The sequence below is a fragment of the Pinus tabuliformis genome, chromosome 4_2 (assembly GCF_031772625.1).
Source record: "Pinus tabuliformis cultivar Carrire ecotype Pingquan chromosome 4_2, CPIR1, whole genome shotgun sequence".
Taxonomy (NCBI): Eukaryota; Viridiplantae; Streptophyta; class Pinopsida; order Pinales; family Pinaceae; genus Pinus; species Pinus tabuliformis.
The window spans coordinates 871,442,128-871,457,810 of record NC_142304.1 but is presented as its reverse complement, the minus strand read 5'-3'; positions in this window follow the sequence as shown (position 1 = coordinate 871,457,810).

The following is a 15,683-nucleotide window of genomic DNA, read 5'->3' as shown; positions in this document are numbered from 1 at the left end:
ACTTCCGCCAGATTACTTGCAGGCGGTAGGGCAAAAGTACCCATTAAGGCAGGGTCTTTTAGGAGACCTACTCCAATATTTTGAAGCGAATGATTGCTTCCATGGATCATTGGAATGCTTCCCGTAACTTGTGAACTGTCGGGGAGGAAAGTTTGTTGGTCGACGACTGTAATTCCTCCTTGAAAGGGAAATGCAATCTTCCTGAAGTAGGTCGACACAACTGTGGCCATGGCATATATCCAGGGCCTTCCCAGTAGGATGTTGTAATCGAGGTTTCCATCAATTACTTCAACATCAATTCCTACTGTTTTGCCCCCTAGTTCAACTTGCAAGTTACTTAAAATCCCGTATGGAGTGTATGATCGTCCATCAAATGCTTTTAACATCGTTGACGATCTCGACAAGGGTGGTGAGCCTAAATTTTTCCAGCAACTCATCGACATAATACACGTAGATGCCCCCTCATCAATAATTGTTCGATGAACAGTTTTGTTGAGGGATTTCACTTGAATAAGGAAAGCTAGTTGAGCTGGTAACTGAGGGTCATATCCTTTATGATCAAAGGCCACAAGATTGGAATCCATTGGGCCAATCCCACCTATTGCTGATAATAAAGATTGCTCTTGGGAGGGGTAATTTTGCGGTACCTCAAGTGTCGACATAGCGGACGACGATTGGGCCAGGACCTCTATTATATTATAATTCTGTGCTATTTTTGCACGAGGATTAAATGTCGATTTGTGTACTATTCCCTTTGGCGACTTTATCATTTGTTCAGGAATGATGGGTGGCACAACTTCGGTCAAAGTTGTCGTCGAACTACTAGGTTGTTCATTAGCCTTGTTATTCGACAGCTGTGGATTCCCGTAATCTTTATTCCTTGTCAAAGCATCATTTTGCTTCTTTGAGACAGACAACATAAGCACTTGGGATCGGGAAGTATTTTTATTAGCAACCAGTTTGGTTCCCGGGTTTGGAAACGGATCAGTCAATACTGCTGAGGGTTTTTAACTCTTAAAGAGTTTCTTAACTTCAGCTTTATGTGGACAATCTCTCGTCTGATGATCCTGATCGCATATATGACACCCCGTAGGGGGTTTCCTTTGCCCAGAAGGGTTTGCAGAAGGTTTTCCAGGAGATGACTCATCCTGCTTCCTTTTTCTCCTTTTCTTTTTCTTCTTGCCCCCTGGTTGCTTCAGTTGTTTGCACTTGTCGGTTGACATGGCATTTACTTCCGAGGCAAGAAGTTCCTCATTTGCATTTTGACCTGAAATCTTACGGGCTTTCTTGGACGTAGCCTTTGTCGATTTCGCGTTTGTAGTGCCAATCATGCCATCGCCGACGTGAGAGTCATTGTTTGATTTAGGAGGAGGAGGAATTGAGAATTCCGGTCTAGGGGCGTTAGGTATTTTGTCGTAGAGCGTGCCAGACTGAGTATAGACCAAGTCTAGATATTGCGCACGAGCGATAACTTGCTCTTCCGTTACGACTCCCCCCTTTGCCACATCTTCCGTTATGGCAGGAAATAACGACTTGATAAACCATTCAGCTAATAGCTGATCGGGAACGTACGTTTTTACCATCCTACGACGACGTCGCCACTCATGTATATGATCAGATATGTGAGTGGCTGTTGTCTGTTTGAAGTTGGTTAGGAGTTCCGTTCCCGTTTCATACCTTATCGGTAATTGAAAATGGGTTAAGAAAGTCGTGGCTAAGGTACTGAAGTTGTCGAACGAAGCTCTAGGCAATTCAATATACCATTTTGCCGCTGGACCCGTTAACGTCCTCTGAAAAAGGCGAAGCCTTATCGAATCATCGTTTAGGGTGTTTGATGAACACCATAGATGAAATGTCATCACGTGATTCGATGGATCTTCACCTGGATTTCCATTAAATTTAGGAATATCTGATGGAAGTTTATGAGGGATCGCTGGCCACCAAGGGGCGTAAGCGATTGGATCATTCGTCAGCCGGTTTAGATCTGGTAATTCTAAAGTTGCTACAAAGGGCAACTGTTGATTCAGGTTAGGCGAAGCATACCCAGGATAAGATGGAATCGCCTGAGCAGTGGGTCTTTGCATACCAGCATAATGTATTTGATGTTGGCAACTTTGACAAGGTTGATGGGCATAACCATTATAGTATGGTTGTTGATAACCGCTTTGGAAATGCAGTTGCCCATTACTTACAAAGACTTGTTGCTCAGGTCCTTGATATGATTGCTGGAATTGCGGTTGTTGAGATTGAACCAGCCCTGGTTGTTGGACCATTTGTTGTTGTCCAATACTGGATGATTGACCAAGATGAGGAGTCATAGTACTTGTTTGAGCCTGAGTCGCTCCAGATAAGGAGGCACTAACCTGAGGTTGTGATTGAGTTGTCGAGACAAGAGGTTGTTGTACTGCAACCTGAGAAACTTGGGGTTGACATACAATAGGTAGCGCTTGTACTTACGACGCAATCACCATACCAGGTATAGTGGGAATATTCGACACAGGGTGGACTGGTTGCATTGAATATGCAACCCTTGGTTGCTGAGGCAGTATTGGTACCCAACCGCTGGATGTAATTCCAGTTTGACCTGAACTTTGTTGTAAACTCCCATATGGCTGTTCTCCGGGAGGGAACAATGAAAAGGCATACTGCTCTCCATATGGTGGCAATCCAGTACTTAAAGGGTAGATTGGCCTTTGAAGACACATTGGATCAATTTGTTGAGTTTCAACATAAGAAATACCAGATGATAATCCGGATGAAGAAATAGGAACTAACCATGTCGTCGAAGCAGTCCCTGATGGGACTCCGGCTTGTTGTTGATAACTTGCCGGGACAGATGGTATACCATTGAACATCGTTGGAGTAGCAGTAGGAGGCTGTGCCACTGCTGTGTCAGTCGCCACGGTCCTAGATGTTGACGGTTGTTCAGACATTTTGAGTCTATCCAAAAGATTACCTAGCGATTCTACAGGAACTTCCACTGGTGGTAGACTAACTTCTGATGTCGAAGGAAATAGAGTGACCCCGACTCCAAAATGTGTTGGAGTACTTGCTTGCGGATCTTCTACAATTTCCTCTATCGCAATCAAACCAGGTGGAAGGGGAAGACTGTCAGGTCCGTAAAATATTTCTGGTGCCGAAGAAGGGGTTGAATCAACAACGACAGATGTTTGAGGAGCAAGACTCTCTGAACCGGTTGCAGATGGAACTGGTTCAGTAACACAAGTGTTCGCTCTCAAACTAGGATCAGTATCACTGTCCCTCTGTGGCTGTTGAACTTCTTCTGTAGGGGCAGGGTTTCCAGAAATGTTTGGAGTAACCGGAATCTCGGATGTTGTTGGAACACTTGTTCTAACTTTAATAGGAGATTTCGAACCGGTTAAACGAGTTTGCTTTGTCCGTACTGTTTTCGATTCCAGAGACAAAGACGGTTGACTCGTAAGCCTCCGCGAACGACGGGGTTTCAATTGACTTTCTTCCACGATTGCGGATTACTCGATCAACTAAAATACAAAAGGGGAAATATGTTTCCGAATTAAATGAATTTTAGACGCTTTGCAGACAACTTGCTTTTTCAATTTTAAAGAGTCAAGAAAAAGCAAAAGATGACTCTAGTCTCCTTCGATGTTTTAACGAGCCCGAAGTGACAAATGCTCGGATGGACTTTTTCCGTTATATAGTCTGAAAAAGGCCAAAAGGAACTGCTCTGGAGTTCTAGGTAGAGGGTGTGCCAAAATTTTCGCAAAACCGCAGAATACTTTTTAAGGTACGGGCGGTCAATCTTCCCGAATGCTGTGTTCAGTGCATTGCGATCAGTAGGGCGGCCGAAACGGCTTCCTATGGATAAAGGTTTTATGCCTATCGGGGTCTCCCAATATATACTCGACGGTACGTGGGAGCACAATCCGTACTGGTGCTTATCGTCTCTCAGGAGGAATCACCCAACCATCAGCGAGATCGACAGTCACCAGGTTTTACGACGCCGGAACACGTCTCTAGCCTAGACCTCTATGTTGTGCGTTAAGTTCCAATGCGTTGTTAAGTTCATTCAATTTATTTTAGGTTGATCTTTGTTAGAAGTTTGCCTTTTTGGATCACCACGAGATGTATGATACAATTCCTAAATGCAGTTTAAAGATGATAAGCAAGCTTTTATATCTTTCCAACAATGAAAATCCTAGCTACAAGGGGAAAAGAAAGACACAATCTTTTCTCAAAGAGCATAGAGCACACTGTAAATGCACTTTTCCTAAATCAACATACAAACTGTCAGAATGCAAATGCACATATGCATGTATTTGTTTTCGCTTTCTTAATATTGATGCCTAAAAAGAAAGTTGTTGTACAAATTTGAATTCGATTTCAAGTGAAAACATAAACAAGCTCCTTTTTCGAAATCAAAAAGACAATTACGACACTTTATGATTTACTTGTTTCGACACTAGAAATGCATAAATTCAAACCAAACGACAAAAGTAAAAGCTTAATCAACTGTGAACAGCAAACAAACTCACTCCTAAGATCAAAACGACACTTACGACAGGTCTAGATCTAAGGGCGACAGTATGACTAGTTTACTTTTGTAATGGGAAACTGCAAATGATGTAACAAATACACAAAGAACAAATACAACTTCTTTATACAACTGAGGCGGAATTGAGGCAAAGAAAAGGGGTTTCAGATAGGTACACTGACTGATAACAGGCTGCAAGAAACAGAGATAAAACTGAGCAAAAGGAAGCAGGGAACCACAGCTGCACAAGGCAAAGGCTGATCAGCGCACCCTCAGCACAGAGAAACTGAACTTCAGCGCAGGTAGCCTTCACGGGACCTGCGTTGAAATGCAGAACCTCTTCACAGAGTCTGCGCTGAAGAAGAAACGAGAATTGTCTCTGGGTTCTGGGTCACGGTTTGCAGTTTAATCTACAGTTTTTGGCCGGATAAAAGCTATCAATTAGGTACAATTAGGAGGATGATTTAAAGGAGGACTATGATCTATCACAAAGGGCTGTTAGAGCACTTGTGGATCAGCTGTTCAGATCATAAACAGGCCCAGCGAATGGACTAGAGTAGCAGATCTCTACTTTGCACTTGAAAATGGCAAATGCAGTTCGATTCGGCACTCTTGAGTTTATGAGGTGAACAACAATAGAAACACAAATAAACTAACAAGATACGATCCCCAGTGGAGTCGCCAATTTGTTGTTGGGAAAAGTATCCATTCAGAATGCCCCTATCCCACTCTAAGGTGTGATAGTGCCTTAGCAACAAACAAGGTAAACTAATTGAGTATTCTTCTTTATGAAATGTAAATGAGGAGGAAGGATGTAACTAACCTGTGTCTTCCGCTAGTTTGTCGATCCAAATCACTCCTCTCTTCAGTAGCTCCCAGCTTCCTGCTCCTTCACCGGCCCAGCTTCACCGAATTCCTGCAAGATCACAAGAGAGAGAAACTACACAAAGATACAGATATACATTCATAAAGAGCTCAAGATCAGATTAAGCTAAACATGTAAGCATAACAAAACATCATTGGTACACAGCATGTAGGAGAAACTCAAATAGTTTATTGATAGAATAAGAAAGTCCAAGAGGAGATACAACCAAGTGAGTTCTGATCCAGCATCTACCTCCCAGCAAAGGAATCCCTTCCTCTCCTCCAACAAAGCATAAATCACCCAATGTACTAATCTCAATCTCAAACCAACATCAATTCTCTGCAAAGTACAAAATTCCAGCCTTCTGAACCTCTGGGTGAGAGATCCATATATAGATGTAAGCAGAGAGGATGAGTCAGCTTATGTTTTGACTTGTGGCTTCTCTCTGTCAGTTCTTGCTTCCACTTGGAGGTTGAGAGCCTCTTACTCATCACTAGTCGAATTCATTGAGGCAAGTGTCATTGGAGAAGATTCTGGAAGCTTCCATGGTCTTTCCACCTCGTTGAATGAGCTTGCCATTTGTCATTTCCCGCTCAGCGCACCCTGGTAGTGCTTCCACCTGCGTTGCAACGCACCTAGCCAGTGTAGCCTCTGCATTTCAACGCAGGCAGCTAGTGGAGCCTCTGAATTGATCCTGATTTGACTAGTTTTGGGCAGTTTCTGGTGGAGAACTTCTGGGAGAAGCTGTCATTTGTTGACCTTGTTCCTTTAGGAGCTGTAACAACATCTTTAGGGACTTTAGATCCCTTGAATTATGGACATTTCATGCTTATAGCTGTAAGGCACAAAAATGTCTATAACACTTCTCTAGAGCATGTGTTACACAAAAATATCGTCACCATGATTATTTGCAGTCAGTATGGGTCTATCATCACTTGTACTGTCCTCCTAAGCAAGTCTCAGACCTCAGCTCTTCAAGTCAAGCTTTGAAAATGAGGGAAAGACATTGAAAATCAATAAAACTCTGGTTCCGCACTTTCTCTCACTATTGCCTGCGGTCCCGCACCTTCTGTTAACAAAAACTGTGGACCTGCCCGCTCTGTCCCTAAATGTGTGGGTGCAGATCCCTGTGAAAGTCAAAAAGGCGCAAGTTTATTCTAAAAAACTCACTTTGGGTTAATTCTAGATGATTCTAGAAGGAATTTTGACGTGGATTGGCCGCTCTTAGGTGGTTCATGCATCCCAAAAGAGAAGGAGTTAATCCCTTGATGAGAGGAGCTATCCCTTTGAAGGAGGGCTTTATCCCTTTGAAGGAGGACCTAGTAACTTCCCTCCATTGCACTATAAATTCAGGCATTGGACTGGTTGCTAGGGAGGTTAGAACCTGAACATTTTTGAGGGTAAATGCTGGTGAAATTAAGACTTCCTAGTTGAGCTTAAGAGGAGAGATCACATATCTTTTTGGCTTCATTGGGAAGAGAGTGAAACTTGTCAAAGTAGAGGAGACTTCTTGCTGGACCCTGGGAGGAGCTTGTACAGCGTCAAGGCACAGGTTGTAAAGTTCTTCTTGATTTGAATTAATACAATCAAACTCATTTTTCTCAACAAATTATCTCATGTCATTTGTTTCATTAATTCCTTGACTTTCATGTTAAATATGTTTTATGATATTGGCTTTTCAGGTGCTATTTAATTTGTTTGCCTTGTTTGTGTTCGCAGATTCGCGACAAAGGAGCTCATTTGGATCAAAGGGGCGAAGGCATCCACAAACTTGCGTTGGACCTAAGGTAGGCCTAAAACACTTGTTTACCCTTGTTTATAAAAACATATTTAGAGAAAGATAGTGTCTGATTGGTTTGCTTGTCATTAGGTCTTCTTTAGATTCTAGGAAGGTCTATCTTGTCCGCAAGATCGACTTATTCCGTGTGGCAAAACGGCGACCATACTGGGGACTTGATTTTTTCCTTGTTTTTACTTTGACCTGAGAAACTGTGTTTTTGTTTTTGTTTTTCACTTGTTGTGTGTGGAATTGGGTAGAGTTTGTAGATCCAGGGTTATTTTTCGTTTTTCATAGCTTTGGGAGAGGACCGCACCCTAGCCTTTTGACACAATGCGTACTTATCCGCACTTTTGCTTTTAGCACAGAGCGGTACCGCACCTGTGTTAACTGTGGGCCTGCGGTCCCTGTCAAAATTTTGAAAAACCTAAGATTTCCTCTGTTAGTTAGCCTAGTTTTTGTTTAGAAGTTATTATCCACTGCCCAGACCTGCATATAACCTGTCAGAAGCTTTCCTTAGGTTGATTTCATTAGTGTTAGGTGAAATTCCTAAGAGTTTTGCTTGTTGGGTTTGTTTTTCGTTTTGGTCTTGTAGTAGCTCTGAGCTTAGAAGCTGTAGGGACCTCAGATCACCTTGGTGTCTACCAGCTTTCTTATGAGTCTGACCATTTTTGAAATCTACCCTTGTTGAGGAATCTGCTTTGTGTTTTCTCTTTACAAAACATCGAAAAGCTTGTGTTTAAAAGTTTGGATTTTCATTTTTAAAAAGAAAACAAAATTGGTTGTTTTTTACTGATTTGTGATTCTGCATAAATTGGTCCTTAGCTTACATCTAGCTAAGTAAAACATCCTTAAAAATACATCTTGTAGGCTTTGACTTCAAATAGGTTTTTATAGTTTATAGATCTCAAAGTTAGTTGTTTGCATAGTTTTGAGTGTTTTATAAAAAATAAAAAAATCTCTTTTTGAAAAAAGTTTGTTTTTGTAGTGGTTGAGTGCTTTGAAAAGAAAAGGGAATTTTTTGTGAAATAACTAGTTGTCTCGTTTTGAGTGCATTGGAAAGGACAAAAGCTCTTCTTTTAATTTGTGTGATAAGAAAGATTTGTGTTTACAAAGTATTTTGTATTCTCGAACTCTTTCTTAGCTAGAAGTTTATCGAAGCGAAAAGATTGTTTAAATCATCTTAGGTGCATTTTTAGTGATTTTGAGTCGAGTCTTCATACCACGAGTTTCATCTCCGCACCTTTTGACTTAAACAAAAACCAATAAAAATAACGCTTAAAGTAAAATTCATCTAGCAACATTTTTATTTCTAGGGCTCTGATACACCAACTTAGCTTAGGCTAGTGTCTTGGAGTAGGAGAGTAATTAACTCTCCAAGGCAGTAAAAACAAACAAGTAGTTGTATCTTGTGGTAGGGAATAAATCCAATTGTTGCATTTATGCTCTAGGAAAGCTCCTCTTAAAGGAGAAGCACGAGATCGTGTCCGAACCAGTGTGGGAATTAATCCTTCCTCATTGGGAACGACGCCAGATATTCACGTATTAAAAACGGTAAACCTCGGATTAACCATTGTCGAGGAGCTTGGGGTCACTTGTTGGTAAACCTTGGATTATGTCAAGGAGCCTTCAAGGGGATTGAGCTTGCTACTCTGCCTTGCGTGCGTATCGGATCGTAGACTGTTCCTCCAGGTATATTTGTTTCAGTTGGTAACCTTAGTGGCCATATTCTTTAGGATTTTTCCTGAGTTGACAGTGGTGGGAAGATCCCACTGTACCTGGAGCAGACGTCGGCTAGAATCACTTGGATTTTCTGGGGGGTTCTCTTCACTCGAGACGGTTACGTGGAGGAACTTGTGCCAGTCTATTCATTAAGCAGGTTGCTGGGGTAACTGTTCCAACCGCCATTTCTATATTGAACTCTGCGACGTTGGATTTCATCACCAACTAGTGTTTTCAGTACGGAAAGTTACTGTTTGTGTGTGTTTGATCTCCTAGATTCTTTAGGTGTGTGATTCAAATTTGTTTGGTTCTTTAGAGGCTTTAGGTGGTTTTCATTGAGATTTTACTTTGTTTGCGTGTGAAGTAGTTAAAAGTTTTTAACCGTGGCTGAATTACCGAGGAAGTCCCGTAGACTTCGGGGCCAACCTCCTGAGTTTTCACCGAGCCATCCTGAAGAGTTGAAAGTCCTCGTAACTCCTAGAGACAGTAGAGTTGGGTCACCTGAAGAAGGAGAGTCTTCTTTGGTGGTACATCCTGATTTTCAAGCTTTAGTAGCAGATTATAATCCGCAATCAGTGTCTGTTTCTGAAGTTACCGGTAGCTTTTCATCTACTAGTGATATAGGTGAGGAACCTGAAATATCTGAACCTGAAAGTGAATTTGCTGCTACTCCGACATCGGGGTTTGCTTCTCCAGCTTCTAGTGGTCCTGGTTCACCTAGGGTAGAAAGAGTAATCACCCAAGATCTTCCTTCTGGATTCATAGCTATTGAAGAACTTGCTACTCTGGAAGAAGAAGTAGGCATCCCTATCCCTGAAAATCAACCTGTTATTGAGCTAAGGGAGCGTGAATCAATCTTTTACAGTCCACCTAGGAGCAGTACTTGGTATCTTTCTTTGACTAATTTCTTAGAAAACCCAGGGTTAAGATTTTCACCACCTCGTGTTCCTTATCACCCAACACCTAGAGGTTATTATCCTCCGTTAAATATGTCAAGACAGTCGTCCATGTTTACTCAATCGCCTGAATCCTTTTTGTACGGTGGTCCTTCTGTTCCCTTTGGGTATCAGTCACTCTCTGGTACTTTTTCGGGAGCATCTCCTCAACCCATTGAACAAGGGTTATTAACTGGAAGCAATGGTACTAAGCCGTTGAGTGTAGAAGATATTCTCATGATGTCAGGTTCTATTCCCAATCCTCAACCTCAAGGTGGCCAGTTACCGCCTGGGGGGTAGCCTCAATTATCGCCTGGGGGGCAACCTCAAGGTACCCAATTTGCGCCTGGTGTTGAGTCTTGAAAATGTCATTCATTTGCATTACACTTTCACTATTATGTCCATTATATAACTTCCATTTCACCTCCATTTCACTACTATGTCACCACATTCATCCCACTTTCATTATCATTGGGCCACCTTTATGTTTTTCCAATATTTATTATTTCTAAGCCTTTTGAGTGAATTTGTGGTTAAACATTAGAAAATAATGTGCATATGCTTATACCTAACAAATGGGTTGAGATTGTTGACATGTGTAGGTTGAAAGAAGGCTTCTAGAAGACCCTTATGTGGCACTCTAAGGCCAAATTCGAATTTGGTTGGAAAGAATCATGGGATCATGAGGATATGTGTCACATCTCCTAATTGTATTGTAACTCTAAGAAGACATGTGTCTTATCAGTTCCTATTCTGATTAGGACTCTAGAGGTAGAGGGAGAGATTCATGGATTCTCATTAATGAGATGGCTCTCATCTTTTTGTATAAATAGGAGATCTCTCTCCTTCATTTGCTAGTCTTTCCTTTAGGCTTTTCTTAGTCCTTTTAGCTTGTTAGTCCCATGGCTTTTGAAAGCTTTTGTACTTTGTACTTTTGAAGAAATTGAATAAAGCTTTGATGTTCTCAACATGGAAGGAGATGTGAAGTAGATGTCATGGAGCATATTAGGATGTAAGTAGAGTAGATTTCATTTTGTAAATATTGCTTTGTAGAATGTAAGGTAGATTAGATTTTTTCATTCATGCAATTTCAATTCATGCAAGTGTGTTTAATTTTACTTTGATTTCATGACTAGTGGCATGTGTGATCATCTTGTCTATGTTGCTGACCTTTATTTTTCTGTAGTTTGATTTTCATTAGTATCATTTCTTTAACTTGCACTTCACTTTTTGCTCTTAGATATCAAGTTGTTCATCTATTGATGGTTCTTTTTCCATAATCAAATAACTTTATTGGAGCCAAAATATCACTTAGTACAGCTTGGTTTAGTTTGCTTTAAGACTCACATTGCTGACTTGTTCATAACTAGCTGAAAGGCAAAAAGGTTAAGAAAAGGTTAAAGTAGTGTGATTTGTCTCCTTTATGTAGTGTCACTTAGATTTCACATTTCATTTTCATTTTAAATCAGCAACAGAGATACTGGGCCGATGTCATTAGTCCTTTATTTGATGTCTTTATTTTCCTTTAAGCATTTGATTTCATAGGTAGTAGGGGGCCCCTGCCTTGTATAGTTGTCACTTTAATTTCTTGTATTTCTTTTTCTGATTTTCATGTATATTAATGTACAGTTTGAATTACTGCATTTTATTTTCTTTTTTAACATGTATATTATTGTACATAAATTGCTTTCAAGTTGATTGTAGATTAGTGATGCACATAGCCTTTTAATGAACTAATGACGTGATAGAATCATCTTGTCCTTTTGCTGAAGCAGCAAGGATACTGGGTCTCATAGTCATTCTCTCATTATTTGATTATTGCATTTTATTTTGATTGAACTAGTTGTATATTTACACTTTTGTTTAAATACTAACTCCATCAATAACATGTTTTAAGTTCTTTTGAAGTGCTAAGTTTTGGAAGTTACCATTAAGGACATAGGCCTTGTCTTGAAATCTTTATCCATACTTGTCCTTTAAAAGTATTCTTAAGACCTTAGAAAACCAACAAGAACAAAACCCCAAAAACAACATAAACTATAAAACAACGAAGTAAGAGAAAGGTTAACTAAGCACATATAGTGCACCACACTTCATCAGTTTACGATACCCGGATTGATAATTTATGTAGAGCAATTTAAGACATTAAATTGACTAGACATTTTGGCGTCGTTGCCGGGGAAGTGTAATTAGGAGACCTTATTTCTTACATCTGAAAAAAAAAAATTAACAATTCTTGAGTATGCTCTCCTCCTGCACTTTGTGTGATCTAGAGGATCAGAAAAAGGATTGTTAAGTAAAAAAAAAAAAAAAAAAATTCTTGAGTATGCTCTCCTCCTGCACTCTGTGTGATCTGGAGGATCAGAAAAAGAATTGTTAAGAAAAAAATAGGAGACAAAATAAACTTCATCACTTCAATTGATTCAAGAAAAAGAAAAAAAAAAAAAAAAGAGAGAAGAAAAACAATCTATGGCTATCTCCATTCCTAGTTTTCACTATGACTTCAATAAAAAAAATCTGCCTCCCTGATCAAGCTTTGGTCCATTTGGATTCAGTGGTGGATTTTGTTGCCATGTGTGGTTTCAATTTGGGTTCAAAACTCTCTTCAATCATGCATGGGCTTGCTGGGTTATGTCATGGGAATGATTGTCTCAGACCCTAAGGACTTTGGAGACTTGCTTGTGATTGAGGGAATTAATGTTGGTCGAAGTAGGTCAAGCAGCATCAATCCTTTATGTTCTTCACCTCTTCAATTCCTGACCAACAGTATACCTTGGTGTGACTGCAGTTGCAGGTGGATTGTATCCATCTTCCTATGTTCATAGCAACATTACAGGTCTTGTCACCTTGCTAGAAGCCTGTAAAGCAGCCAATCCTCAACCAGCTATTGTTTGGGTTTCTTCTAGTTCAGTCTACGGCTTAAATGATAAGGTGCCCTTTTCTGAGATAAATAGAATTGATCAACATGCCAGTCTCTATGCCGATATAAAGAGCAGGGAGCACGGTCCAGGAAGCAAAAACATATAACCAAGAGCAAAATACTTCCTCAGGATATCCTTGAAAATTCTAGCACCATTCATTTTCTATTTCCTGTGTTCCAAATTGAAAATCAAGCCAAAAAGCCGAATGCAGTAATTCATCAAAATACAGAACAGTTAATCCAAAAATGCGTAAACAGCAAAAAAATGTCAAACTTCACACCTTCGATTCTCCCAAACAGAGACGAATTTGGAAAAACTAAAACATGGGTTTTTTTTCCAGGTGGGGTAGTTAGATAACCCAGAAACCGTTTGAAGACATTTGTGGCGGTCTGGGAGAAATACTCGGTTCTTTGGAGCCTCTTTTTGCCTTCCGCGTGTGAAAAAACAATGTTTTTTTAAACAGTTGCGGCCACATTTCAATTTCTTCAGAAATTCGCTCAGATCCGAATTCCTTGGCTGCCAGGTCACCCACCGTGTCATTGAATGCATGAGAGAAAAAGATTTTTATTAAATAAATAGGTCTCTTCTCCACCACGATCTCCGCAGCCAAAAACTGAAACGTGTATGAAAGCCGTCCGACTCCAAGGGATTTGGCCGTTATTTCATTCCCTTATCACTCCATTCTCACACGCATTTGAACTCATTCTCATGCTTGTCTTCCACTTCTTCACACTTTCACCATTTCCGCTCTCGTTTTGCTGTAAACTTCACGTCTCTGTTTTAAACCCCGCAGCTCTGTTTCAAACTCCACGGTTCCATTTTCTACCTGTATTACCTCGTATTATAGTGCGGCTATTCCACTGACAGCCTGAACCGTGAATTGCACTAGTTAAGTTAGTTGTCTTGAAGGGGCACATTTTTTTTCTCTTCCACGCACACAGCCACTCCATTTCACAGTACTTTCTACACTCTGCACTTTCCGCGGCCAATACAGCGTTTCCGCAGCCAATACATCGTTTCCGCAGCCAATCCCAGATTCCGCAGCTGTTTTGTTAAACTCTAGGTTGCAGGTGTCATCAAGCAAAACAAGTCACATGGGTAGCTAGGGAAATGTCAGTACATGGATGGTGTCCTATTCATTTGGTCAAATTTGATGAAAAAGACCCCGGTCAAAGGGAAGTCAAATTGTGTGTTATCACAAAGTCGCCACACTAAGTCGCTGCATGTCAAGAAAAAATAATAATTTTGAATCAATGAAATGAACAAGTTATTTTCTCACTTTTCTGAAGGTATTGATTAATTTTGGACTGATAATGAAAGATGAATGGCTAACTTTTTATTCAAGATTTTTAGCTACAGAGCTGTTCCCCAATTCCGCAGCCAGAAAAACCTCATTGTTCAAATCAGCCTATCTTTCTCATACAAAATCAGATTTTGATGATTTAAGTACCATTGGAAAGATCTCAACAAGATCTATACAATGAGAAATATATCATTAGAGTTTGAAATGGCAAATAATGAAATAAATTGCTGAAAAGAAGCAACATCAACTTGAGGCACTAATTCCAAAGCAGGTATAAATTCTTTTGATTTTTCCTTTGAGAACTTGTTTCATTAATACAAATTCTTAGTTTTGTGTGTAAATATCATAACTAGAGAGATTGATCACCTCTCTCCTTGCAGAAGAAGTATTAGTTTTTTTGCAGGTTCCAGGAGGAAGGACAAATGACTACAAGAGAATGGTGTCTCTCTAAGAGACCAATTTGTTTCATAAGAGGATGATCAGCAACAAAGAGGAAATATGCTGATGAAAAATCAGATCCAAACACTTGAAAAACTTTCAGATACTATTGTCTCCATCACATCCATCCATCACATCCATACTTCATAATAAACCATTCACCTCATTCCACTCCATACTTTTCACTTACATTCACATACACTTTCCATCTCTTTTTTTCCATTCATAACCCACAAATAAAAGCAAGAGGCTCATTCACATGCTTATTGCCATTGCCATTTCTACTCTCCATTGCCATCTTCCATTTTCATTTTCCATTCCTTGTCATTTTCATTCCGCAAATAAGCCCTGCTTCAATGCAAATTATTGAGTCCATAGTCCTTTGAGTCTAATTTCTTTGTAAAAAAACACCTTGAGGCTTGCATGCCTTAATGGCAAGTCCTCATGCTAACAAACAATGGGAATACATTAATGTCCCTTGTTCGTTAGATCTTCTAGGTGACTCGACATCAGCAAATTCATTCGTACCTAGCAAGATGTGTTTGGGCATCTTGACTCTCATTGTCATCAATGGTGAGAGTTCTCGTGTTGACTAGTGGCATCCATTAATGGCCACTAAGCCAACAATTTCCTACTATGTTCGACATCAGAACATCTTTTCACATAGTAGGAATTGTGCCAATGAGTTTTGAAGACATGAAGACTATTATTTTCAGCATTTTGGAGCAGATTCAGCAAGTTTTAGTAGAAGCAATAAAAAGTCATCTTATCTCTCTATCCATGACTCCTCTTGATCAGCCACTTGAAGAAGAAAATGATCAGAAGTTTTCAGCCACCACACATACAACTCATCCATTCCAAAGGGTAAGTGAAGGTACGGAATTTTCTAACTTTTAACCATAGAATTCCATAAAAAGCTAGAATGATAATTGTTGGAAAAACATTTCTCTTCCTCATTTCATAAAATTGCCAATACCATCAGTTGGGGGGGGGGGGGGAATACATTCATATTCATATCTTGCCATGTCCATATCATATTCAAGAGCTCACATACTTCCAACATATATTAATTATTACATTGCTATTATGAGCATACAATGGCTTTTGAAAAAGTGCTTAAAGGATAAATTGGATACAAACAAAATCATGGTTGTCACACAAGAACCAACCATCATGCAATCCAATAAAGATATACTTTGCAACAATAAT